General features: G+C 55.1%; 1 pseudogene; it reads left to right on the plus strand.

Annotated features, from left to right (window-relative positions):
- The window catches only part of LOC132508513 (centrosomal protein of 78 kDa-like), a 384,029-nt pseudogene that overhangs the window by 232,226 nt on the left and 137,842 nt on the right, over positions 1-13,961 (plus strand).

The following is a 13,961-nucleotide window of genomic DNA, read 5'->3' on the forward strand; positions in this document are numbered from 1 at the left end:
AGGATGGTAGGTGATCTATAAACACAGAAGTTCAGCTGAGGTGTAGTGCCCCGTATATGGGATCAACTGAGGTCCCAGAGAGTGGGGCTGCCAGATTTGCCCTGGGGGAGGTGTGGGTGGTTTCTCTGAGGTGGGGGCACCCACAGGAGGAAGTGTAAACAGCCACAACCGCCTGTACTTGGAAATGTCCAGCCTCCAAGATGGGCTTTTGCGCAATTGACAAATAGGAGGGCAGGGTGCAGGGCGAATTTTGTTCCTTCTGTGACTGAGAGTTCCCAGATATCTACTTATAGCTCACGGTGGCATTTCTAAAGCAGGATGGTCCTTCTTTTGGTGGGAAAACCGGGTCTCAGCTCAGGAGGAAGCAGGTGGTATCTTCGGCTGCCTGATGGCAGGGCAGGAGCCAGCAAGGGCGTGCAGTGGTCCTTCCCCTCCGTGACTCACTGAGGCTGTGGGCGTGGAGCGGCCCCAGCGTGAGTGTCCCCGCCTGCTTCTGGCTTCCTCCTGAGAGCCCACGAGTCTCTGATGAATGCCCGCTGAGCAGTCACACCCTTCACTCCACAGTGGGTAGTAGCTGAAGTGGGAGGGTGAGTGAGCCATCCCTCCCCGTGACTCAGAAAACATTTTCTGATTTGACCTCTGCTGGTGTGAGTCCTGCCTAATCTGAGCTCAGGTGGAAGGCAGGTTAACCCTTTGAGGACTTTCCGTGGGTGAAGTAGCCCCTTGGAAGAGGAAGGGATCACCGGGAAAAGCCTGGTATTCCGTATGTACATGCCTGTTAGCTTTCATACTTTGGTCCCTAACATCCAAATGCCGCCTGTATACTCTGTTCCTGGTGGGAGGGGCCAGAGGCAGCCAGCCGGCCCTTTGCATATTCACTAGGCAGGAGGCGGCTGGGAGCTGCAGGGGACCGGCCCCCAGTCTACCTCTAAGAGCTGCGTCCTTTTTTCCTTAATTAAATTAAACTTTTTATTTTGAGATTATCGTAGATTCTTGCACAGCTGTCAGAAACAGGTCGGACACATCCCACGTTCTCTTTACTCAGTTTCTCCCGATGGTGGCATCTTACAAAGCTACGCACCGATGTAATGATTTCATTGTCATTGATACAATCAAGATACAGAGTGTTTGGTGTCCCTTTTGGATTTGGGGACCTGTAGGGTGTGACTGGCTGTGTCTGCGCATCCCTGGGCCCCGGGCCCGGCGCATGTCTCCCAGGAAACCCCTCTCCTCCCTCTTTATTTCTGCTGTGTCCTCCTCTCGTGGTCCTGGCACTCTTCCCCAGTGCGTGCGCCTTCTCTCCCTGGCTGTGGGATGACAGTCCTGTTTCCTTCCTCCCACTCAGGGTGCTGCCTGGAGGCCTCTTTGACGTCTTCTCTGTCCCCTCAAGCTGTCCCTGCCGTTCCCACCAGCCCGGTCTCCTGCCACGCCCATGGCGTCAAGCGGTCCCAAGGGTGTTAACAGAGGACATGCCGGGTGCCTGTCCATGGTCCTCCGCAGCTCATGCGTGGCTCTGTAGTGCCTCCCTCACTGCCCGCCTTTCTTGTTCCTTCCCAGACTCTCTCTCCCCACCCACGGCCGCTGTCGCGGTGCCTAGCCCGGGGCTCTGTTCCTCAGCGCCCCTGTGTCGGACCGGGCCCTCTTCCTGTCCAGGGCGCCTGGCAGGGCTCCCGAGTCACAGGTTCCCGTGAGCTGCAGTTGGGAGGTCGGAGGCTGCGTGCTTCACTGAGTATTGACCTTGGATGACGACGCCTCCTCATCTCTGAGGGGCTTCCGTTTGAATCCCCTCAGTTAGTCATGGGGTGCGCGGCTGATGTCGGGAAAGCGCGTCAGGCTCACACCAGGTGCACGGGCAGCCGGTGTGTGAGAGAGGTTACCTCTGAGAACGCTGGTCCTTTAAAAACCTGACACGTCTTTTCCTGGGTGGGGAAGGGGTTTTTGCAGGCTGTGTCCCTGGGGGGGGGACCGCCACGGGGTGGTGCCCACGGGGATGGCAGGAGTCATGGGGCTTGGGGCGGGGACTCTAGGGAAGGATTTGCATGTCCCATGGTGGTGGTGGCTCACATTTCCCCTGGTGTGCAGGTGCCTCCCTGGCGTCTGCTCTGTGCTCACCCTGCAGGCTGAGTGAGGGTCCCACCGGAGAGCAGGTGCTGGGGCCACAGGACACGCTGGGCCCACACCTGGTCTGGGACAGACACCAGGTGAAGGGGCGGGACAAGGGGAGGAGGAGCTGCGCTGGGTGTTGTGGGTTTTGTGTCTTTTTAAATGACAGCTTTGCCGAGATAGCATTCGCACACCACTGAACTCACCCACATGAAGTGTACAATTTAATGGCTTTTACTATATTCACAGAGCTGTGCAGCCTTCACCTCTAATTCCAGAACATTCCATCAGCGCAAAGGGCCGGCAGTCCCCTGCTCCAGCCCCTGACACTCTGTGTCTGTGGATCTGCCTGTTCTGGACGTTTCCCATCAATGGAATCACACACTGTGTGTCCTTCTGTGTCTGGCTTCTCTCACTGAGCATCGTGTTCTCAGGGTCCGTCCACGTTGTGAGTGTCAGGGCTTCACCCCTTTGCATAGCTGAGTGATGCTCCCGTGTGTGTGGCCCAGGTCGTGGGGTCTCGAGGCCCCTGGAGAGGCGTTCGTTTGGCTTGGTCCTGGGGTGGGGTGACGCCAGTTGCACTGATACGGTGCTAACAGGACCCCTTGCTGGACTGGGAGACAGTTGAATTATGTCTTAATAGTGGCTTTGGTTCTCCTTTCAGTATCTGGTGTGTTGTAGCTTCCCTGAACATGGTGAGCAAAAGCTGCCTCCCCACAGCACCTCTGGGACCCTCTGACAAGCCAGGTGCGTGCCTGGCCCAAGACAAGATGCCTGGGCTTCCCTGCCAATACCTGAGCTGGGAGGGACATGGATACCGGGCAGCACAAGGCACGGACTCTCCTCCTTCCGGGCTCTGGTGAGTGTAAGTTTGACTAGAATACAGTTTATCATTTTACCTCTGATTCCCTGTAGTTGACTGCTGGTCCATCATGACAACATTATACCCAGACTGCCAAGCCATTTTACCTTCCCATGGAACCTCACTGCAGATGCGTTCTGCGCATCTCTACCATTTATCTTCTCTGGGCCTGCTTTCAGAGCAATGTGTTTCGTTAGATCCAGTCACAGAGCTATGGAAACAACATAGGCTGTCTTATTTTAACTGACATGTGGTCCCCATTTCTTTTTTCTACTCCCTTACTTATGGCCGTTAACAATGACTCTTTCTCCACCCTTTTCATGTCCCACTAGACTCTGTTGTGTGTCCTTGCTCTCTCACCTGAAGAGGATACCTCTTATTTCAACAAGAGGTTAAGTGTTTCAGACACAAACTTCCTCATCTTCTTTCTGCTGACTCTGGCTGCCTTCCAATACATGTTCCATGATGCAGACACCACCATCTCCACTTCAAATCCGTCTGTGACTTTCCATTGCTCTTAGGATAAAGACTAACCTCCTCACCATGGTCTAAAATGTGGAGTCAAAGGATGGCTTCCGGTGGACAACTGGTGCCGTTCTGTAAGATAAGGAGCTTGCTTCAGAAGGAAATCATATGTCCACTAGATATGCTGTTTAGTTTACCAGGCAAGACTTTCTTGGTGAAAGAAGCAGCGTTGACTTGCATTCTAGAGCAGGCTTCTCATCTGGCTGTGCACTGGTACTCTCTCTCTGGGGGTGCTGGTCTGCAGGGCAGGGCATCCCCTGGGCAGGGTGGAGCATGATCTCTGTGGCCTCGTCTTGCAGCTCCTTCCTTTCATTCTCAGTCATCCAGCCCACAGTGGCCTCCTGTCAGGCCTGCATACTTACAAGGGCGCATTGCCCATGCTGCCCCTCTGCAGGAAATGTCCTTCTGTTTAGTTTGCAGCAGATTGATGCCTCCTCACCGTTCGCATCTCTTCTCATGTGTCACTTTGCCAAGAAAGTGTCCCCTTACCTACTCAACTCATCACGTCCCCCTACCGTAGCTCACATAACACCACGTACCTCTTGCTTACAGCCTTAATCACATTTCACATCCAGTTTTAGGTAGGTGTTTACCATATGGTCCGTGAGGAAGAGATCATGCCTGTTTTGCTTACTCTTGATTCCCAGTGACTAGCACAGTTACTGATAACCTTTCTTAGAGGGAGAAAGGAATGCACCCAATCCCTGGTGAAGCCCTGACCGTTTTCCTTTCTAGTGTCCCTCGTACTCCTCCCTGCCATCTGTGTCGCCGTTACTCGGCGTCTACCGTTTATGAGTTTACACCTGGGTTACGGTGACTGCTTCGGAGAATCGCATGCCTTTCTATCTCCCTCGCTGCGACCTCTCCTACACCTCCCAGGGCTCTTGGGTTACGCCCTTGCCCTCTTCCGAGCCGCCCGTGGCACCCGCTGTCATCCCCATACGGCCAAGCTCCTAAGACTGACACTCAAGGCCCTCCGTAATTTGGCTTCAGTTTCACTTTCTAGACGTTTCAAGGAAGAACGGGGTCTAAATATCTGTGCACCTCTGCTCCGTTTCATATCTACCCACGAGGTTAATTTTTTTGTTTCTTCCAGTCCACCTATTTTGCACCTCCTTCTCTGGGAAGACTTCACTGAGAATCCAAGCGATTCCTGGATCCCTTCTCTCCCCTGAAGCTGTAAACAGTTTAACAAGACACGTGCGGAACTGCCGTAAGGTAATCTACATCTTGTCTCCCTCTCTGGTATCTAACCTCCCTGCGAATGGGGGTACGTCTCCGTGTTCTGTGCGGTTTTCAGCACAGTACTCTCTACACGTAGTGGATATTTGATTTGGTAAGTGAACGAATAAGTGAATGAGTCACCAAGATAAGGGTATTGTCTCATTCTTTCTCGCTTTTTCCACTTTCAAGTTTCTTGAGTTAGTTTCCTCAGACAAAAGGTTTCTTTGTAGCTACACAGTGGCCAGGTCCACAGAACGTTGCAGATAGCTGCTGAAAACATCCCTCCTCCACTTGAGAATGGCTTGCTCTCCCTCTCAAGCGGAGAGAGCTGGGATTCGATATTTAATTAAGTGCCTCTGTTCACTTGGCATTTAGGGGCACTAGGGGGCGTTAGTGCTCTACACCCGGTGAAAGGCCTGTTTCGTTTGTGATTTTCCTTGGTGAAAAACAACTATGCACAGAGTGTTCTGTGCCAATTTTCCATCCTTTTAGATTGACGGAAAGCATCTTACCTACGTAGAAACAGAAAACGAATAGAAAGAGCGTTGCATTGCGTTTAATAAAAGCTTAGGGCGGTCTCGGTGGTACGTTAGTGAAGTTATCTGGGGACACCTTAGCCACGTACACTGTGTTGGAGAGGCACCGAGAATTCAGGAGTTCTCAAAGTTCGAGGACACAGTTGCCTTACACGTAGGCTCGGTGGCAGCCGTGGACATGGCAGTGATTTGGAGAATGTTGTACTAGTCGGCTCTTGCTGTGATAATGCTTTGCAACAAATCTCCCCAAAACTCGCTTACATAAAGAAGAATCTAGTTTTCTCGGACCTGTGGGCTAGCTGCAGCGGCTCTCTTGTAGACCTCTCGATGGCGGGTGTTGCTCCGTGCCGTGGGTCAGTTTGAGGTCTGTCCCGCACACCTTACCGTGGAGCCCAACTGTGAGGCTGCGGGTCCCTGTCTTCTCGCAGAGTTCACTGAAAGGTAAGAGGTGAGCCCAACCACACAAGCCCACGTAAGGCCCCTGCGACTCATCGAAGGCCATCGTGTCTTCCCTTGGCCTCCCGGGAACCCCCTGGCCCCAGGATGCAGCTTCCGTAGCCCAGGGCAACCGGCGGCGGAGGGGGGCGGGCGGGGCTGCAGGAGGGTGGAACGCCGAGGTCACAGAGGGTGTGGGTGTGGCCACCTCTGCTGTGACTGAACCAAGGGCAGGGGGGCAGGGGGTCCAGGGCAGGGCCCTCAGAGCCCGGTAGGCCCAGGGGGGCGGCGCAAGCACCTAGGCCCAGGCCGAAGAGCGCCTTCTTGGTCTGCGTGGCAGGCCGGCCTCTCGCCTTGCCACTCAGGCCGCCCTCCCACTTGAAGTGTGTGTGGCACGCGTCCGCGGGGTACACCTCGCCGCACAGGTAGCCGTGGGACTGGGCGTCGTAGCTTCCTGCGGGGCGGCCGGAGGTCGCGCAGGCGGGTGGGTCCCTGGCACAGACGCGCGGAGCGGCTCCCGCCCGGCCCCCCTGAGAACCGTCGCCGTTCCGTAAGGCGGGGCGCCTGCTTCAGAATGTAAATCACGTGTCCGCTCCATGGATCCGCTGTTTAGTTTACCAGGCAAGACCCTCTTGGTGAAAGAAGCAGCGTTGGCTTGCATTCTCGAGCAGGCTTCTCATCTGGCTGTGCACTGTTACTCTCTCTCTGGGTGTGCTAGTCCGCAGGGCAGGGCATCCCCTGGGCAGGGTGGAGCGTGATCTCTGCGGCCTCGTCTTGCCGCTCCTTCCTTTCATTCTCAATCATCCTGCCCGCAGTGGCCTCCTCTCAGGCCTGCATACTTACGACGGCGCATTGCCCGTGCTGCCCCTCTGCAGGAAGTGTCCCTCTGTTTAGCTTGCAGCTGACTGATGCCGCCTCACCCTTCTCATCTCTTCTCAGGTGTCACTTGGTCAAGAAGGCGTCCCCTTACCTACTCAACTCATCACGTCCCCCTACCGTAGCTCACGTGACACCACGCACCTCTCGCTTATGGCCGTCGTCGCCTTTCACATCCAGTTTCAGGTAGGTAAGTTTAGCCCGTGGTCCGTGAGGAAGAAGAGATGACGCCTGTTTTGCTTACTCTTGATTCCCAGCGACTAGCCCGGTTACTGATCACCTCTGTTAGAGGGAGAAAGGAATGCACCCAATCCCTGGTGAAGCCCTGACCGTTTTCCTTTCTAGCGTCCCTCGTACTCCTCCCTGCCGTCTGTGTCGCCCTTACTCCGCGTCTACCGTTGATGAGTTTACACCTGGGTTACGGTGACTGCTTCGGAGAATCGCATGCCTTTCTATCTCCCTCGCTGCGACCTCTCCTACACCTCCCAGGGCTCTTGGGTTACGCCCTTGCCCTCTTCCGAGCCGCCCGTGGCACCCGCTGTCATCCCCATACGGCCAAGCTCCTAAGACTGACACTCAAGGCCCTCCGTAATTCGGCTTCAGTTTCACTTTCTAGACGTTTCAAGGAAGAACGGGGTCTAAATACCTGTGCACCTCTGCTCCGTTTCATATCTACCCACGAGGTTAATTTTTTTTGTTTCTTCCAGTCCACCTATTTTGCACCTCCTTCTCTGGGAAGACTTCACTGAGAATCCAAGCGATTCCTGGATCCCTTCTCTCCCCTGAAGCTGTAAACAGCTTAACAAGACACGTGCGGAACTGCCGTAAGGTAATCTACATCTTGTCTCCCTCTCTGGTATCTAACCTCCCTGCGAATGGGGGTACGTCTCCGTGTTCTGTGCGGTTTTCAGCACAGTACTCTCTACACGTAGTGGGTGTTTGATTTGGTAAGTGAACGAATAAGTGAATGAGTCACCAAGATAAGGGTATTGTCTCATTCTTTCTCGCTTTTTCCACTTTCAAGTTTCTTGAGTTAGTTTCCTCGGACAAAAGGTTTCTTTGTAGCTACACAGTGGCCAGGTCCACAGAACGTTGCAGATAGCTGCTGAAAACATCCCTCCTCCACTTGAGAATGGCTTGCTCTCCCTCTCAAGCGGAGAGAGCTGGGATTCGATATTTAATTAAGTGCCTCTGTTCACTTGGCATTTAGGGGCACTAGGGGGCGTTAGTGCTCTACACCCGGTGAAAGGCCTGTTTCGTTTGTGATTTTCCTTGGTGAAAAACAACTATGCACAGAGTGTTCTGTGCCAATTTTCCATCCTTTTAGATTGACGGAAAGCATCTTACCTACGTAGAAACAGAAAACGAATAGAAAGAGCGTTGCATTGCGTTTAATAAAAGCTTAGGGCGGTCTCGGTGGTACGTTAGTGAAGTTATCTGGGGACACCTTAGCCACGTACACTGTGTTGGAGAGGCACCGAGAATTCAGGAGTTCTCAAAGTTCGAGGACACAGTTGCCTTACACGTAGGCTCGGTGGCAGCCGTGGACATGGCAGTGATTTGGAGAATGTTGTACTAGTCGGCTCTTGCTGTGATAATGCTTTGCAACAAATCTCCCCAAAACTCGCTTACATAAAGAAGAATCTCGTTTTCTCGGACCTGTGGGCGAGCTGCAGCGGCTCTCTTGTAGACCTCTCGATGGCGGGTGTTGCTCCGTGCCGTGGGTCAGTTTGAGGTCTGTCCCGCACACCTTACCGTGGAGCCCAACTGTGAGGCTGCGGGTCCCTGTCTTCTCGCAGAGTTCACTGAAAGGTAAGAGGTGAGCCCAACCACACAAGCCCACGTAAGGCCCCTGCGACTCATCGAAGGCCATCGTGTCTTCCCTTGGCCTCCCGGGAACCCCCTGGCCCCAGGACGCAGCTTCCGTAGCCCAGGGCAACCGGCGGCGGCGGAGGGGGGCGGGCGGGGCTGCAGGAGGGTGGAACGCCGAGGTCACAGAGGGTGTGGGTGTGGCCACCTCTGCTGTGACTGAACCAAGGGCAGGGGGGCAGGGGGTCCAGGGCAGGGCCCTCAGAGCCCGGTAGGCCCAGGGGGGGCGGCGCAAGCACCGAGGCCCAGGCCGAAGAGCGCCTTCTTGGTCTGCGCGGCAGGCCGGCCTCTCGCCTTGCCGCTCAGGCCGCCCTCCCACTTGAAGTGTGTGTGGCACGCGTCCGCGGGGTACACCTCGCCGCACAGGTAGCCGTGGGACTGGGCGTCGTAGCTTCCTGCGGGGCGGCCGGAGGTCGCGCAGGCGGGTGGGTCCCTGGCACAGACGCGCGGAGCGGCTCCCGCCCGGCCCCCCTGAGAACCGTCGCCGTTCCGTAAGGCGGGGCGCCTGCTTCAGAATGTAAATCACGTGTCCGCTCCATGGATCCGCTGTTTAGTTTACCAGGCAAGACCCTCTTGGTGAAAGAAGCAGCGTTGGCTTGCATTCTCGAGCAGGCTTCTCATCTGGCTGTGCGCTGGTACTCTCTCTCTGGGTGTGCTAGTCCGCAGGGCAGGGCATCCCCTGGGCAGGGTGGAGCGTGATCTCTGCGGCCTCGTCTTGCCGCTCCTTCCTTTCATTCTCAATCATCCTGCCCGCAGCGGCCTCCTCTCAGGCCTGCATACTTACGACGGCGCATTGCCCGTGCTGCCCCTCTGCAGGAGGTGTCCCTCTGTTTAGCTTGCAGCTGACTGATGCCGCCTCACCCTTCTCATCTCTTCTCAGGTGTCACTTGGTCAAGAAGGCGTCCCCTTACCTACTCAACTCATCACGTCCCCCTACCGTAGCTCACGTGACACCACGCACCTCTGGCTTATGGCCGTCGTCGCCTTTCACATCCAGTTTCAGGTAGGTAGGTTTAGCCCGTGGTCCGTGAGGAAGAAGAGATGACGCCTGTTTTGCTTACCCTTGATTCCCAGCGACTAGCCCGGTTACTGATCACCTCTGTTAGAGGGAGAAAGGAATGCACCCAATCCCTGGTGAAGCCCTGACCGTTTTCCTTTCTAGCGTCCCTCGTACTCCTCCCTGCCGTCTGTGTCGCCCTTACTCCGCGTCTACCGTTGATGAGTTTACACCTGGGTTACGGTGACTGCTTCGGAGAATCGCATGCCTTTCTATCTCCCTCGCTGCGACCTCTCCTACACCTCCCAGGGCTCTTGGGTTACGCCCTTGCCCTCTTCCGAGCCGCCCGTGGCACCCGCTGTCATCCCCATACGGCCAAGCTCCTAAGACTGACACTCAAGGCCCTCCGTAATTCGGCTTCAGTTTCACTTTCTAGACGTTTCAAGGAAGAACGGGGTCTAAATACCTGTGCACCTCTGCTCCGTTTCATATCTACCCACGAGGTTAATTTTTTTTGTTTCTTCCAGTCCACCTATTTTGCACCTCCTTCTCTGGGAAGACTTCACTGAGAATCCAAGCGATTCCTGGATCCCTTCTCTCCCCTGAAGCTGTAAACAGTTTAACAAGACACGTGCGGAACTGCCGTAAGGTAATCTACATCTTGTCTCCCTCTCTGGTATCTAACCTCCCTGCGAATGGGGGTACGTCTCCGTGTTCTGTGCGGTTTTCAGCACAGTACTCTCTACACGTAGTGGGTGTTTGATTTGGTAAGTGAACGAATAAGTGAATGAGTCACCAAGATAAGGGTATTGTCTCATTCTTTCTCGCTTTTTCCACTTTCAAGTTTCTTGAGTTAGTTTCCTCGGACAAAAGGTTTCTTTGTAGCTACACAGTGGCCAGGTCCACAGAACGTTGCAGATAGCTGCTGAAAACATCCCTCCTCCACTTGAGAATGGCTTGCTCTCCCTCTCAAGCGGAGAGAGCTGGGATTCGATATTTAATTAAGTGCCTCTGTTCACTTGGCATTTAGGGGCACTAGGGGGCGTTAGTGCTCTACACCCGGTGAAAGGCCTGTTTCGTTTGTGATTTTCCTTGGTGAAAAACAACTATGCACAGAGTGTTCTGTGCCAATTTTCCATCCTTTTAGATTGACGGAAAGCATCTTACCTACGTAGAAACAGAAAACGAATAGAAAGAGCGTTGCATTGCGTTTAATAAAAGCTTAGGGCGGTCTCGGTGGTACGTTAGTGAAGTTATCTGGGGACACCTTAGCCACGTACACTGTGTTGGAGAGGCACCGAGAATTCAGGAGTTCTCAAAGTTCGAGGACACAGTTGCCTTACACGTAGGCTCGGTGGCAGCCGTGGACATGGCAGTGATTTGGAGAATGTTGTACTAGTCGGCTCTTGCTGTGATAATGCTTTGCAACAAATCTCCCCAAAACTCGCTTACATAAAGAAGAATCTCGTTTTCTCGGACCTGTGGGCGAGCTGCAGCGGCTCTCTTGTAGACCTCTCGATGGCGGGTGTTGCTCCGTGCCGTGGGCCAGTTTGAGGTCTGTCCCGCACACCTTACCGTGGAGCCCAACTGTGAGGCTGCGGGTCCCTGTCTTCTCGCAGAGTTCACTGAAAGGTAAGAGGTGAGCCCAACCACACAAGCCCACGTAAGGCCCCTGCGACTCATCGAAGGCCATCGTGTCTTCCCTTGGCCTCCCGGGAACCCCCTGGCCCCAGGACGCAGCTTCCGTAGCCCAGGGCAACCGGCGGCGGAGGGGGGCGGGCGGGGCTGCAGGAGGGTGGAACGCCGAGGTCACAGAGGGTGTGGGTGTGGCCACCTCTGCTGTGACTGAACCAAGGGCAGGGGGGCAGGGGGTCCAGGGCAGGGCCCTCAGAGCCCGGTAGGCCCAGGGGGGGCGGCGCAAGCACCGAGGCCCAGGCCGAAGAGCGCCTTCTTGGTCTGCGCGGCAGGCCGGCCTCTCGCCTTGCCACTCAGGCCGCCCTCCCACTTGAAGTGTGTGTGGCACGCGTCCGCGGGGTACACCTCGCCGCACAGGTAGCCGTGGGACTGGGCGTCGTAGCTTCCTGCGGGGCGGCCGGAGGTCGCGCAGGCGGGTGGGTCCCTGGCACAGACGCGCGGAGCGGCTCCCGCCCGGCCCCCCTGAGAACCGTCGCCGTTCCGTAAGGCGGGGGGCGCCTGCTTCAGAATGTAAATCACGTGTCCGCTCCATGGATCCGCTGTTTAGTTTACCAGGCAAGACCCTCTTGGTGAAAGAAGCAGCGTTGGCTTGCATTCTCGAGCAGGCTTCTCATCTGGCTGTGCGCTGGTACTCTCTCTCTGGGTGTGCTAGTCCGCAGGGCAGGGCATCCCCTGGGCAGGGTGGAGCGTGATCTCTGCGGCCTCGTCTTGCCGCTCCTTCCTTTCATTCTCAATCATCCTGCCCGCAGCGGCCTCCTCTCAGGCCTGCATACTTACGACGGCGCATTGCCCGTGCTGCCCCTCTGCAGGAGGTGTCCCTCTGTTTAGCTTGCAGCTGACTGATGCCGCCTCACCCTTCTCATCTCTTCTCAGGTGTCACTTGGTCAAGAAGGCGTCCCCTTACCTACTCAACTCATCACGTCCCCCTACCGTAGCTCACGTGACACCACGCACCTCTGGCTTATGGCCGTCGTCGCCTTTCACATCCAGTTTCAGGTAGGTAGGTTTAGCCCGTGGTCCGTGAGGAAGAAGAGATGACGCCTGTTTTGCTTACCCTTGATTCCCAGCGACTAGCCCGGTTACTGATCACCTCTGTTAGAGGGAGAAAGGAATGCACCCAATCCCTGGTGAAGCCCTGACCGTTTTCCTTTCTAGCGTCCCTCGTACTCCTCCCTGCCGTCTGTGTCGCCCTTACTCCGCGTCTACCGTTGATGAGTTTACACCTGGGTTACGGTGACTGCTTCGGAGAATCGCATGCCTTTCTATCTCCCTCGCTGCGACCTCTCCTACACCTCCCAGGGCTCTTGGGTTACGCCCTTGCCCTCTTCCGAGCCGCCCGTGGCACCCGCTGTCATCCCCATACGGCCAAGCTCCTAAGACTGACACTCAAGGCCCTCCGTAATTCGGCTTCAGTTTCACTTTCTAGACGTTTCAAGGAAGAACGGGGTCTAAATACCTGTGCACCTCTGCTCCGTTTCATATCTACCCACGAGGTTAATTTTTTTTGTTTCTTCCAGTCCACCTATTTTGCACCTCCTTCTCTGGGAAGACTTCACTGAGAATCCAAGCGATTCCTGGATCCCTTCTCTCCCCTGAAGCTGTAAACAGTTTAACAAGACACGTGCGGAACTGCCGTAAGGTAATCTACATCTTGTCTCCCTCTCTGGTATCTAACCTCCCTGCGAATGGGGGTACGTCTCCGTGTTCTGTGCGGTTTTCAGCACAGTACTCTCTACACGTAGTGGGTGTTTGATTTGGTAAGTGAACGAATAAGTGAATGAGTCACCAAGATAAGGGTATTGTCTCATTCTTTCTCGCTTTTTCCACTTTCAAGTTTCTTGAGTTAGTTTCCTCGGACAAAAGGTTTCTTTGTAGCTACACAGTGGCCAGGTCCACAGAACGTTGCAGATAGCTGCTGAAAACATCCCTCCTCCACTTGAGAATGGCTTGCTCTCCCTCTCAAGCGGAGAGAGCTGGGATTCGATATTTAATTAAGTGCCTCTGTTCACTTGGCATTTAGGGGCACTAGGGGGCGTTAGTGCTCTACACCCGGTGAAAGGCCTGTTTCGTTTGTGATTTTCCTTGGTGAAAAACAACTATGCACAGAGTGTTCTGTGCCAATTTTCCATCCTTTTAGATTGACGGAAAGCATCTTACCTACGTAGAAACAGAAAACGAATAGAAAGAGCGTTGCATTGCGTTTAATAAAAGCTTAGGGCGGTCTCGGTGGTACGTTAGTGAAGTTATCTGGGGACACCTTAGCCACGTACACTGTGTTGGAGAGGCACCGAGAATTCAGGAGTTCTCAAAGTTCGAGGACACAGTTGCCTTACACGTAGGCTCGGTGGCAGCCGTGGACATGGCAGTGATTTGGAGAATGTTGTACTAGTCGGCTCTTGCTGTGATAATGCTTTGCAACAAATCTCCCCAAAACTCGCTTACATAAAGAAGAATCTCGTTTTCTCGGACCTGTGGGCGAGCTGCAGCGGCTCTCTTGTAGACCTCTCGATGGCGGGTGTTGCTCCGTGCCGTGGGCCAGTTTGAGGTCTGTCCCGCACACCTTACCGTGGAGCCCAACTGTGAGGCTGCGGGTCCCTGTCTTCTCGCAGAGTTCACTGAAAGGTAAGAGGTGAGCCCAACCACACAAGCCCACGTAAGGCCCCTGCGACTCATCGAAGGCCATCGTGTCTTCCCTTGGCCTCCCGGGAACCCCCTGGCCCCAGGACGCAGCTTCCGTAGCCCAGGGCAACCGGCGGCGGCGGAGGGGGGCGGGCGGGGCTGCAGGAGGGTGGAACGCCGAGGTCACAGAGGGTGTGGGTGTGGCCACCTCTGCTGTGAC

Source organism: Lagenorhynchus albirostris, chromosome 2 (assembly GCF_949774975.1).
Source record: "Lagenorhynchus albirostris chromosome 2, mLagAlb1.1, whole genome shotgun sequence".
Classification (NCBI taxonomy): Eukaryota; Metazoa; Chordata; class Mammalia; order Artiodactyla; family Delphinidae; genus Lagenorhynchus; species Lagenorhynchus albirostris.